General features: G+C 30.4%; 1 long non-coding RNA gene across 3 annotated transcripts; it reads left to right on the top strand.

Moving 5' to 3' along the window:
• Positions 1–263: 263 nt before the first annotated feature.
• On the top strand, positions 264–7,647 carry LOC129915309 (uncharacterized). Of its 3 annotated transcripts, none has more exons than XR_008772274.1 (3): positions 264–370; positions 452–601; positions 6,503–7,647. It is a non-coding gene; the product is annotated as an uncharacterized LOC129915309 (long non-coding RNA). The 3 variants fall into 3 exon arrangements; XR_008772275.1 differs by having other exon boundaries at positions 6,517–7,647; XR_008772276.1 differs by having other exon boundaries at positions 7,025–7,647.
• Positions 7,648–13,676: the final 6,029 nt, after the last annotated feature.

Here is a 13,676-nt window from a genome sequence, read left to right on the forward strand (position 1 = left end):
CTTTTGCCATTTTATTTCCAAAAATTTGTTGTTGAAATTGAAATATTTTGGGAAGTATCTAGTTCTCGGAATGATATCTTATATCTTTGGTGTCTTGAGAATATAACTCGTGTCACAAATTTTGGACCCTTGAATCCATTGTCCACTACATACAAAAAGTATACTCAAAACTTTTTTCTTTTCCAATTAGTTATTTTTGTAAAAAAAAGTAATGCTTTGCTTTCAATTTCAAATTAGTATTTTTTATTATTAATTTTCCGAGATTGTTATTAATTTTATTTTAACTAAACAAAATTGAGAAATTCTCCTTAACAAAGTTGCACAGTACAGAAGATTTGCAATACCAACTGCCAGCAAGTTCAGGATTCAGGTTGGTGTATATTTGACGTTGGTAGTCGGGTGCGCAAGGCCCCTCTCATCCATGTGTAATTGTAATCTTGGCTTATTCCAGAATAATAAATTTCATATGCAAATGTTTTGTTGTGAGGTATTTTCTCAACATGTCCTCCACATTTTTGTGTAAACATTGTGAGCCATCCCGTTCCCGTATATATTCTGTGTTACCGAGAACGATGAATGGAGAAGAATTGCAGTTGGTTTGGTAGGTATAGTTGGTATAGTATAACGTCAGGGCTTTGTTTTATGTTTTGAGGACAGTAGTTTTGCATTTTTTGTTTTTTTTTTTTTTCGTTAGTTTTGTATTGTTTAAATGCTTAAGAGATCCTTTTATGTGTTTACCTATCTCAGGTGATGCTTGTCATTTGCAATGGCCAGAAAATGTTATGTTATGTTATTTTTTTTTTTTGCTTTGTCTTGGTCTATGCTGTTTAAATCTATTTTCGAGATTATACAATTGCAATGGAGGCTTCATAAAATGAATTTGAAAGTTGATTAGATTTAAATTTTATGTGTTCCTATATTTTTTTTTTTTTTCTGTAACAGAAAAAGAAAAGAATTGCGAACTTTATAAACAGGAAGGACGTTTTTATGAAGTACAAGGAGCGATGTTAAAAATGACGGTAAGTTATTTTTTAAAAGTTTTAATTTTTTTGTATTTAGTTAGGAGAATGTTTTTTATTTGACTTTAAACGCATACAAATTAATTTAAAGCAAAAGTTGGTTTTAGTTCTTCACTCATTTGTTTGGTCTTATAAGAAATATTTCTTATATGTATGAAATAAAAGTTTTCTTCATGTAATCGGTTGTTGTCTTTAAACATACATAATAGTGATCCGAGGCATTCTTGACCTCGACTTAATGTTTATGTATTTTGAATGACTGTTATTTGAAAAAAAATGCTATTTTTGTGTATACCTACCTTTCGAATAAGTCGAAAAATATAGTCAAGTTTCAAATTCTAGGGAGGTATTAGGAAATTAAAGTGGAACAGGAGTATCCAATATAAAAAGTTGTTTCCATTGAATCTCCTGATAGCAAACAAAAATATTCACCTTTATATTTTGAACATTTAATGCTTTAAGGTCAATGTATAATTCATAGTTAGGTACAACTTAAATAAAATGCACAACTTGGTCGCATGAACTTGCTCTTAGAATTCAAGTTGTTTACATTTTTCATACTTTTTATATAGAATTTTGGGAAATGTAAGTAAATAAAACAAAAACAAAAAAAAATTTAAAAAAAACATAAAATTCGTTTTTCAAAGCAATAAAACAACATCTGAAATCAAATTGCCCTCCAAAACAAGTATGCAGTTTTATTTGATATATTAAGATGCACTTTTAGAAAGAAAACAAATTCAAAATCGTTAGAGCCGTTTTTTTAAAAACTAATTTTTTGTAAAAAATTTGTTGGAAAAAAAAAGTTTTAGGATAAAATTGGTATGCCATTTTGTAGAAATCACTAATCAACATCTAAATCCAAATTTCAAAAAAATTTTTTATTTTTTTTATTTTTTTTTTTAAATCCAAAAATTGTTTTTTTCAAAATTTTATTTTTAATTCCTATTAAAATTATATATAAGTGCTTCTGTATAAAAAATTTCGTTGAAATTGAATAAGTAATTTGGCTGAAAATCAGATTTGAAAATAACAGTTCAATGGCAGGTACCGTTAATATTGATTTTCGAAAAAAAAAAAATCTGTTCATCATAAGATAGATCTTGCCAAAAAACTAATGTCTGAATTTTCCGAAATTTTTATGATAGGTACCATTATTTTAGGTAAAAAAAAGATTAATTCCAAAAATCCCGATGAAGAGTCTCCAAAAAATGCTACATAACAACCCGAGTCGAACTTTATGTACGAATTTAGTACTCAATATACTAAATAGATTCTATTCAAGTACTTTTCATTTTAAAATAAACCTAAATATGAACTTTTTATACTTATCAAGCTCAGTACCTCCTGAAAAATCTGCACAACTGATAAATAACGACTTTCAAAACTTAAAACAGTAGTTTAATCCTAAATATTCTATTTGTGTCAAAAATTTTAGACCCTGCTATGTACTTGTAAAGCTCTTTAAGCTTGATAGAAACTATTAACACTTTTTAAGCTAGATTCAGACTACTAAAACACCAAACACTTTTGAAGTCCTAAATATTCTTCATGTGTCGAAAATCTTTAACCCCTCAATTTGTACTCTTATTTCTTGGTTGAGGCTATTTAAACTCCAAATACTAGCTAAGTCCTAAAAATACAAGTTTAGACAGGAACTTGGGCATGGTCATTTTCACGTGCAATTCATTCGTCATTGTCATTCGGCGAGTGCGGATCGGTTTGGTTTCGGTTAAAATTTTGTTTTATTTTTGTGAAAAAAATACAAACAAAAAGTGGAAGTGATAGTGAATGAAAATAAGAATTAATATTTAAGTTAAAAAAGAGCAAGACAAAATAAAAGATAACGTAATATTCGTGTAGATCAAAATAAATATAATCATTATTACAAATTAAATTATACTCTGTGCATGAATTTGCATGCACGATTCGAAAAAGTGGTTTTCGTCATGACTTTCGTCGGTCTGTGCGGGAGTTGCGGTCGGTTCGTGTCGGTGCGTCCCACAATGGGACGAGTGTATGGGAAAAACGGCGAAATTAATATCTCTTGTTTTAATGATTGGAAACTAAATATTTTGCCTGTTATCACTTATTACATTTAATATCTATCTTATAAACTCAAAAGTACATGCAGCAACCCGCTATAAATGCCCTTTCCCGCCACCTGCTATGGAAATAAAAGAGCTGAGCAGCGAACCTTTTTTTTTGAGTTCAACTTTTATTTTTTCTGATCTTTTTAATGTTTCTTAAGCTTTATTTTGATTTTCAGTTGCAAATTGGATTGCTTAATAAACTTCAAACTCATAATTTTTACGGATTTCTTACTTTCAATCCACGTTTTTAAAAGATCAAAATTTTTGATTGTTGGAGTTAAACCTACAAAAACGTCAATATTTGAAAAAGAGCAAATTTGCGCAAAACTTCTTTTCATGATTTAGTTAATATATATATAGAGCATCACAAAACAAGAAAAATATCAATATGAAAATTTAAGCGATTTTTAAAAACCTCACTTAAATCCGAAATTCACATTTAATAAAAAATTCATGCACTTCAGACTTCATATTAAATAAACCACGAAGTAAACACAATTTTTTATATCAAAATATGATTTATTATACCTTGATCAATATTAATATCCGTGGCATAATTATTAGTTATGCGCACAATAAGATTAGCAATAAATTTAAATTATAATAAAAGAAAACACTGTCTATGAAAAATTTTCGCTAGTCACTGTTTGTCGCTCTGTAACTTTTGCACGAGTTTACAATTCCAAACAATTTTAACGCATTTAGACTAAGTACATATTTAAGATGTCTTACCAATCACTCAAAAGTACCGCTAAAATAGATGACTTTTTTATTTATTGCTATGGGTCGTCCCACTGTGCGTCCGTTCGTGACTTCATCTGAACAAGAAGCTGCAGCCTAAACGAGTGGACGAATTTTCTTTAAAATTGGTGCGGATGATTTTTTTGTAATTTGCGAATTTGTGATTTTTTTTGTAATATCTATTTTAGAGAAAGGGCCATACCATTTTTTTTTTTCAAATAGTTGCAATTTTCTCGAAAACGGCTCTAATTTTTTTGATAAAATTTATTATGGTGGTACTACTCTGTCATTAATCCTAACAAAACTAAGGCATTCCCAAGTTTCTATAAAAAATAATTTAAAATAGTACCGATAATATTAGAGGATATATGAACATTATTTACTTATTCAAAATTTTACATTATTCAAATGGTTATTATAACTAATAAAATATGTAATTTGAAGCCATTACGTGCGACACAGTCGTGCATTTTATTTGTTTTTACATGAATGGACTTGCTGGTAAAATAATTTCAAATATTCCGGAGTTGTATGAGGATACAATAAAGTGGGACATTATTGGATTAACCAGAATTAATCCTTTTCTTTTCCATTGATAACGTTGGAAAACTGACCTGTGTATTAATGTTACCTACTATGTCTGTGGCGCCAGCCGCCGATGGATTCTAGCAAAAATCTTTAATCATTTTTTCTGATTTTCATAATGATATTATATTAATGATATTAAAATATTCAATTTATTCAACCTGAGCATTAATTTATTAGCTGTGTTTTATTTTATTCGTGATCCAGATCAGTGATCAGATCATTGTTTTTATTAGCTTTACAAAAAAAGCAGGTTTTTTTTTTTGTTAGTGTTGCAAATAAATGCAATGATCTGATCTGGATCTAGAGCAAAATAAAACACAGCTATTATAGCTTAATTAGAATTTGTAGGACATAGTTAGTATATTAAGACCCTAGTGAGAACAACAGCGCCTATAGAATTTTTGGGAAATTGTAGAATACATAGGACCAAATGAGATTTTGTAGTATATTAAGGTTCTAATAAGGGTTTAATCATATTTTTTTTGGTCCTAAATAACTACCCAAAATGGGATTTTTTCCGATAACCGACTATTTGCGGTCTTAAGTAGAGGTTATTTCCTTTAGAAATTTAGTGATATTTATGACCTATTGAATCTAAACAAAGAATATTTGGGTTTTAAATAGGATTTAAATAGTGCCAAATGTTCGACTCGGGAAGTTTGAAGTTAATCGGTCCATCCGTTTAGGCTGTAGCTCCTTATAAAGACAGACAGATAGGCAGACAGACGGCCTTCCGGTAATGTATAGTAATAGTAATGTCATGGAAAATTGTTATTTCACCTTTTTTTTTTGTACAAATGCATAACTTGTTTATAGAACCTATGTATATCGCAAGTAAAAACAGAAGGCCGGAAAGTTTTCGAAATTAGTTTTAGTTTAGTAGAAGGGGAAGCATTTGCCAGGATTTAGGAAAATTTACTTAATGCCGTTTTAATTGTTTGGTATCTGATATTTTTATTAACTTTATTATCTTCCTTTTTAAGCTTTTTCCAGCTTGATATCTTGACTGTTTCTTTTTTTTATGTTTTATGTATATAAAAAAAAAGAAAAGTGATGTGGCAAAGCCCCCTTTGGTGGGATGATTTGCCAAGGGGTGGGGGACGGAATAACAGTTTCCTACATACGTATCAATATTGATACAAATACTAAGGGATATGCAATAAAAATTCGACTATTCGATATTTATCAATTCGTTTGATTGGGACGAAAATGGATTGGAAGAGGTTCCTCATTGACAAATGGTCTCCCTTTAAGCGTAATCAAAATACATCAAATTTTAAAAGAAAAGTTGTAAATTGTAAAATTGCTTATATAATGTCCCCATAAGCAATTTTTCCCCTTTAAACACTTTTTGAAATTATTTTAATTTCTGTTTTTTTTTTTTTGGAGAATGAAAGTATGGAATACAAATATTAGGCTTAAAGTTTTAAACACATCCAGTCGTATTTATTAGATTTTTTGTCTACTTAGGCAAAAGTTTTTTGAGGCCAAAAAAAAGTTTCAGAAGCTTAAATAAAATCGGAGGGGAGGTCTATTCCACCGTCCTTTAACCAGAAGAGGCTAAAGGGTGGTAGTTTACTCACGTGTATACAACCACCTCCAATGGAATAAGGCTAAAATATTACAAAAAGTTACAAATCAAACAAGCTTATAAGTTCTTCCAAATAAAAACACCTTCTTTATGAAAAATCATTTATTGCTGACTGCAATCTGCAGTATATATGATTGCAGTCAGCAATAAACTGCATCTTAAACAAATTATTTTTATTATTCATTTGAGATAGAGAAATGTCCACAAGTTTGAGTAAAATTTATTTGAAATATATTAACTTTAAATGCAAATCGGTCTGTCTGTATAGGGTTTAACGAACCAAAATGTGTACGCATCAGGACTGACTACTCCATGCATCATATATAACTAGATTAAATGCACCATAAAGATGGATAGATAATCCTCTCCATTATCCTATCAGTCTCTTTTGGAGCTTATCGTAACCAAAGCTTTTGCCGCATAATTGCCTGTCGTCACATCTCGATTAACAACTGCTTTTCTACTACTAGCTCTCTTGTCCCAGTTCCTTTACAGTTTCCATCCTATAACAGGAAGAATACTGCAACTCTCTGATACTACTGAGCAACAGTTTCAAATTATAAACGTATACATTTATACAAAAGGATATACCAACTCCTTACAGAAAAAAAAACATACCAACATGTATAACCTACGTATTATAACATCTGACAAAGTAATCCAAGGAAATCCCAAAAGTAATTGCATGTCCTGATTATCAATTTCTATATTTGTCAACATATCCTGAGCCTCAATAGTTCGCCTGGGAAACGAATACAATGTATAGAATTGAGTCAGAAATATAAAGGGAGCAAATATCGGAATACCATCATAAAAGGACAAGCTAGAAGAAACATAGAAAAAACCGAAACTGCATATAAATGAAAAATGAAAATACAGAAGAAGTAAAAAAAAGTGAACAAATAAAAAAAAGAAAACAGAAAAAAAAAAAAACAATTTGACATACATAAATCATTTGAGCAAATCTTGACCATTTGTCAGTATGTTTTCAGATTTTCTCCTGAGATTTATCATCATCCGTTTGGTACACAATAGTGTTGGCGTTGTGTTGTCCTCCTGATGGTCATTTTCATGTTCACCCCTCGCCCTTACCGCCTCAAGGTTCAGGAATTCCGCTTTTTTTCCCCACTCTCTTTTCTGTTCAAATCGCATCACACCGAAAAGGATGGATGACCAACTGATATGGAGGAAGGACACGGCCGCCCTATTTGTTGTCGTGAGTTTCTATCTATGTGCTGATGATATTCATGTAGGATGTTGGTGTTGGCGACAAACAAGCAAATATATAGATAGATATAGGTACCTCTGAAAGGCAGGTACCGTATCTACCTTCCTACTAAAATGAACATATATTCTTACCGTGCAAACACTAGAGGCCTGGTTCAGAATTCAGCATCAGACACCTGCATAGGTATATTGTAAGAATTAATAGCTGGGATGGGAGCAATATTCCGCTATAGTCGGAAGAAATGGAAGCATATCATAAAGCCATAGAGGTGTCTATCAAACACGGAATCGGCATTTTGGAGCTGTCAAATAGAGTGATAATGTTCAGCCTTCATTGCCCTGCATTATTGAAGGAAGTGATAGTAAAAGAAATGTGAGGACATTGGAAGTGGCCTTTTATCTTGCACAAAGTGACCATATTGGATAAAAGCTTAAGACTAAACAAAGGGAAGTTTCAATACGGGCTTAGTTTGCAATTAGTTATCTAATAGATCGAGAGTTAGCAGCTGATTTGTTTGAGTACAATTAGAGAAAAATTACATCAAATTGAAAAAAAAATTTTAAAAAGTAATTCATTTAGTGTTGAAAACTACTTAAAATTAGTCGGATTAATGCGTTCTTTTTCTCGGAGATAGGGCTTGAGATTACCACTTCGTATCTATTCTGTTCGTCATGTCTTTCCGATTACAAAAATACCCATGACAGATGTTTTACCCGTTTCCAAATACCCAATAGATGAATTTTAAGTTACAATTAATATCAAACGACTTAAAGAAGTGAAAACCGAACCAAGCTGATAGCTCCTCCCAAGCCTTGATTATCCCAACAAATAGCGTTCTATAATTAGTCTCAGAGGCTAAGAGAAAATTTTGGCAGTGGAGGGCCCGAGATCATATGAGGCGTTCAAAATAATAATGGGTCAAGTCCACTTCTCTATAGGTTGGAAGTTTCAAGTTTCTAAAAAATTGAGAGTTTCGTTTTACAATATCAAATAGAATGAAAAAAAAAAGAAGAGCTATTGATATTTGAAAAGTTTCTTTAGTTCCTGAGAAAAAGCTTCTCAAAGTTCAAAGTAATGCACAAATTTTAAATAAACTTGACCCATTTATTATTTTGAACGTCTCATAAAAGTCCTTGTCCAGCTTTTCTTTTCACAACCAGATTGTTTGAAGCCATACAATGCTTCTGCGTTACCGGCAAACCTTGCCAAGAAATCTAACAAATTTAAAACAAAACCTTAGAACTTGGTACACTTTCATATCTCAGTGCTTTTTGCACTGCACAGGACTCATATTCGGAAAGAATCCAATCAATGTGTGGTAAATTAAAATTTCCGACAGGTAAAATGGTGCTGTTTTATTAAGACAGGTTAATTATATTTTAAAGTCTATTGCCATAGACTGTTCGCAAGCATGTGGGAAACACTGGTTGATAAAATTAATTTTTAAGTAGTCAAAGGAGTATGAGTAACAATCTTAAGCCAGATGACGTAGAATTATTGCAGATGTTAACTTTTTTCTATTAAACTTCCTCTTCGCTATGATATTTGTAAACTTTTTTTTCTTATTCTTATTACCTACTGAGAATTATTGTTTAGATTAACGCTATCCATAAATTATTAAACGCTGAAATAATGCCATTGTAGAAGATAATCCCTCCATTATCCTTATTTGTGTCAATTCTTGGTTCTATTATGTTTATCAATTTTCATTCCTATTGATCTAATATTTTTTTACTTCGGTACATTAAATGCGTTTTCTGCTTAGCAAAAGCTTCACCCCATTTTATAAAGTAACGTTCGAATAATTTCTCGACTTCTTTTGTTTCCTTTTACCTGTCATTTTAAATAAAAGTATGTACCAAATGTTGAGCGACTAAGCTGATAACCATCGTCCTTTTACCCAGAAAATCATATTGCATCATAAAGTATGTATATACGTTCGTTTGCGTTACATCGCCTTAGAAGAACGAAACAATCCCGTTCGTTGAAAGTGATTACTGATTACACATATACAAAGATAAAACATCCATCAAAGGTACTCGTACTCGTACTTCTATATACATTATATTTCTTCCTTTGTACATATTGTCGACTTAGGACATGAAAACATTTATGATGGGATGTTACATGTGGACATGTTGAAGTAACCATATTCATTGTTCTATTCTAAAGCCATTTGGAATGGGTGCATTACCATCATTTTCCTATTACAATATTATGTTTCAAAAGATAATAATCTGTGCGGTGATACTTGATGTTGGAATGGAACTACCCTTTTCATAGATGCAATTCTCTATTCTTGTGACATATGATAACATCAAAGTCTCTGTGTGCCAGATTCAACTGTGTGGAATTAATTTACAATGAAATTTTGTAATAAACTCAATCAACTGATTGCAATGACTGTGATTCAAATTACGAGTACCTATTTTAAGGGTTGTTTGAATTACAAATTCGAATTAAAAAAAAAAAGAAATGGAAAATTTTAATTGACAGATTTAAATGGAACAATTGAAACGGATTATGAAAGATAAATTCATACCATCTTTGTGATGTCAACGATTTAAAATTGCATTTTCCCAAAATTATTTTTGAAATAGGTACATAAACACAACATACCTAACAAAAAAACAAAGTGTCCAAATAGTTATGATCCTGACTGTTAGTGGTGAGGGGTCAAAGATTTTCAGAATCTGGTGACTTGATCAATCCAATTCTTACGGTTTTCGATAAAATTTAGTTTTTTTGTTATTTCGACAAACCCATATTTTGAATCAGTATTTTCTTCCTCTGTCTACTAATGGAGTAACTAAAGCTCAAAAATGGCAATGTTAGGGAACCCGGCCGAACAGCTCTGATTTTGATGATCTTTTTTTTCAAACGTCGGTAATTAAAAATACTTAAAAGTCTATAGATTAAAAATTGCCGCTGTTGCCGTTTTGATTTTTTAAATTTAATGGAATGGAAAATTTTTCGAACAAACATTTTTTTTTCAAAAATTTTGCTTAAATTTCATAAATTTACTAGTGCCAAAAGATTGTATATGGAAGTGAAGGACAATCTTCTATCGTTTAGGAGATAAATGCAACTTTAAGCACAAAAAAAAAATTTGAACACAACGGCAACACCTACAGTATTTAAATATACATTTTTTAAAAGCTAGAAGCTTATTTATATTTGGAAAATTAAAAATAAGTAAATTGAATGAAGAGTTTTTGAAAAAATGGTAACTTAGCTCAGATTTTTGAAAAAAGTTTAACATGTCCTTTTTAAAACTTTTTCGTAATATATAAAATACGTTTATTTTTCAAATTTTTTTGGCCTCATTTCGTCGCCTGAGAATTGTTTTGTCGTATACGCCAATTTTGGAATTTTGGGAAATCGCATTTTAAGGTTTGAGCTTTTATAAAAAAAAACTGTCCGATAGATTTTTTTCAATTTTTAATAGAATATTTTGTGCGATATTTTCTTCATATTTATGTTGTCAAAATTGTCATATCTATTTTAGTTTTCAAATTATCAAGGTTTTTATCCAAAATCAGTTTGTCGTAAACGCCACCAAAATCAACTTTTTTTCCATCCCATACACGTACGACAAAGTAGGCGCACGTACGACATTCCAATACTAAAAAATAAATAAAAAAATTTTCACAGTTCGTTTTTATTTATTAATTAAACATTTAAAAAATAGTTTCTTATTACATAGAAGTAGTATTGGTTTGACTTAGAGGCTCAATTATTAAAATAAATAGATTTAAAATAAAGAAAAACCAAAAAATATGACCACAAACATAACAAAAAATTAAAAAAATGTCTGAACAAAAAATAAAAGTCATCCTATGGCTATGAAATATGAAAGAAATAAAATAAAAATAAACCAAGTTAATAAATTAATATATGGTGTTTACTTTTATTTAATTTCCATTTAGATAATTTTTTTTGTTGTGTATTTTTTTTATTGTCGCTTGATACATTTTATTAATCGGACGGATTAATAAAGTGTATCAAAAAGTCTGAACCCACCCCATCACACTGAGCTACGGGATACAGCATAATTTTGTTGTATGTTTGCAAGTTTTTATTTCATCGAACGCGCTCATTGTTTGACAGTTGTCATTTCCCTCATTAAATTAATTTCGTTTAAGTCGAGCTTTCGTTTGTTTTCTTTTATTAAAGTAATAAAATAATTAGATTCGCGTTTCGTATTGCTTATTAATTAAAGTTTAGTATAATCAAATTTATTAAAAGATCGGTGAAATAAAATTGCAACAATTGGCAACAACGCGCGTGAACGAAGAGTCGCCACGGGCTCGGCGCCCACGACTACAGTCGACTTGTTGATCTTGTGTGTTCGATACAAGATCAATAAGTATACAGCAATAAAACAGCAACCTTTTTTCACTTTAATTCGTTGAAGACAGCGCGCGCGAACGAAGTGACAAGATCAATAAGTGTACAATAATAAAACTGCGACCTTTTTTCACTTCGCTCAAGACAACGCGCTTGAACGAAGCGGCGCCCGCGACCGACGGTCGACTTCTTGATCTTGTGTTCGATAGAAGATCAACAAGTGTACATATTTATAAGCGGTACTTGCGACCGAGGATGAGGTCAAGTATCTAGCGGCAGGAACAAACGACAAGAACCATGACAAAATTAAATACAACATTTGAGATGTCTCTCAGATGCACATTTTTCTTCCTTGCACCTCTAGGAATAGTGCAAAACCTCAAGTAGCGCAAAGCTTAATGCAGCCCTTAGTTTTTAAATTCGTTGTCCTTATAGCACATGAAGTCCTTATTTTCAATAAATACTTTTCTAGTAGGTTTATTTTATTTTTTTATATTCTATTTGGGTCATATACCTACATACATGTAAGACAAAACAAGTTCGAAATTTTCTACCCTATCTGTTTTGTACGACGTACGACAAACCAATACTGAAGAAAAAAAAACTGAAAAATACATAGAATTTTTGTCGTAAACGCCAAAAGTTGGCGCTTACGACAAACCAACGCTAATCCGATGCTTATTTTGTGGATATACGACAATATGCACACTAATTATCTCAGTAACGGTAAACGATAGGACAAATCTGATAACAGAAATGAAAAGATAACGTTCTAAAACCTATTACTACATATCCAGTTTAAAAAAGTGCATTTTGGCGTTTACGACAAAACAACTCTCGGGCGACGATTTATTATGATTTGAAATTATAAAAAGTAATGTCAATATGTATTCCAGTTTATGAAAAAAATTAAAAAGTATTTCATTTTCGAAGAACTTTTTTTAAAAGAAGTTTTGAAAAAAAATTAACTTATTTTTTTTTTTAAGTTCAACATTTAAATATAAGGTAATTTTTTCTTCATTCAGTAGCCCTTATTGTTGAAAGTTAAAAAGCAAAAATTTAAAGTTCTTATTTGCCAAAGTCTTTGAGAAAATAAATTATTTCAATGCAAATATTCAGTTTTTATCAAAACAAATTTTTTTTCAAAACTGTAATAAATATTACCTTTTCCTCTTCGTAATACATCTGTTAATTTTTATGGCCAAACATTTTTTTTTAATAAATTCATATTTGAATACGAAAAAGTATAAAAAAAACATTAAACATTTTTTAATAACATTTTTTTCCAAAATTCTGAGTTGAGGATCATTCTTTCAAAAACTCTTGATTAAATTTAGTGGATTTAAATTTTACAGATAGAAATGAGATTCTGGCTTTTTATAAACGTGTATGCAAATATTGTAGGTGTTGCCGTTGTGTTCAAAATATTTTTTTTTGTGTTTGATGTCAGTTTGTGAGAAAATTGCATTTGTGCTTAAACGATGGAAGATTGTCTTTTACTCCCATATATTTTTTTTCCTTAACTTGGAAACAACGAAAAAAATCATCCGTAGCAAATTTCAACAAAATCCGTCTACCCATTTAAGCTTTTAGAAAATTGAGGGAATTGATCCCCTCATCCCATACGATTTTTTTTTTCTTGTCTTGACCCAACCTACACGCTCTAGCTTTTTGGTACATTCCTTCTGAATCATCCCGTATATCGTTCCTCTCAAATTAAAAAAAGATTAAAAAAAAAGGGAATAATTTCTTAAAAGCAATCATGTTTTATAAAAAAAAAAAACGAAAAAATTACATTTCTTTTTTTTACTTTAAATTCTTTTATAGTATAAAAAGTTTACAAACAACTACTAATATTTTTTCTAAAGAATAAAACCTATTTAAGTCTATATGTTGCGTAAAAAGCATTATAATGATTTTGTGAAATCATTAATTTTTCATACAGTTTAACAAACCTCTTTTAAATCTTTCCGGGGCAGTGGTATGAAAATCGTACCACCTTTTTTAGCAATTTTTTCAAACTTTAATTGTTTTAAATTAATGTCACATTTTTATGTACTTAATTT

This window comes from Episyrphus balteatus, chromosome 3, assembly GCF_945859705.1.
Source record: "Episyrphus balteatus chromosome 3, idEpiBalt1.1, whole genome shotgun sequence".
Classification (NCBI taxonomy): domain Eukaryota; kingdom Metazoa; phylum Arthropoda; class Insecta; order Diptera; family Syrphidae; genus Episyrphus; species Episyrphus balteatus.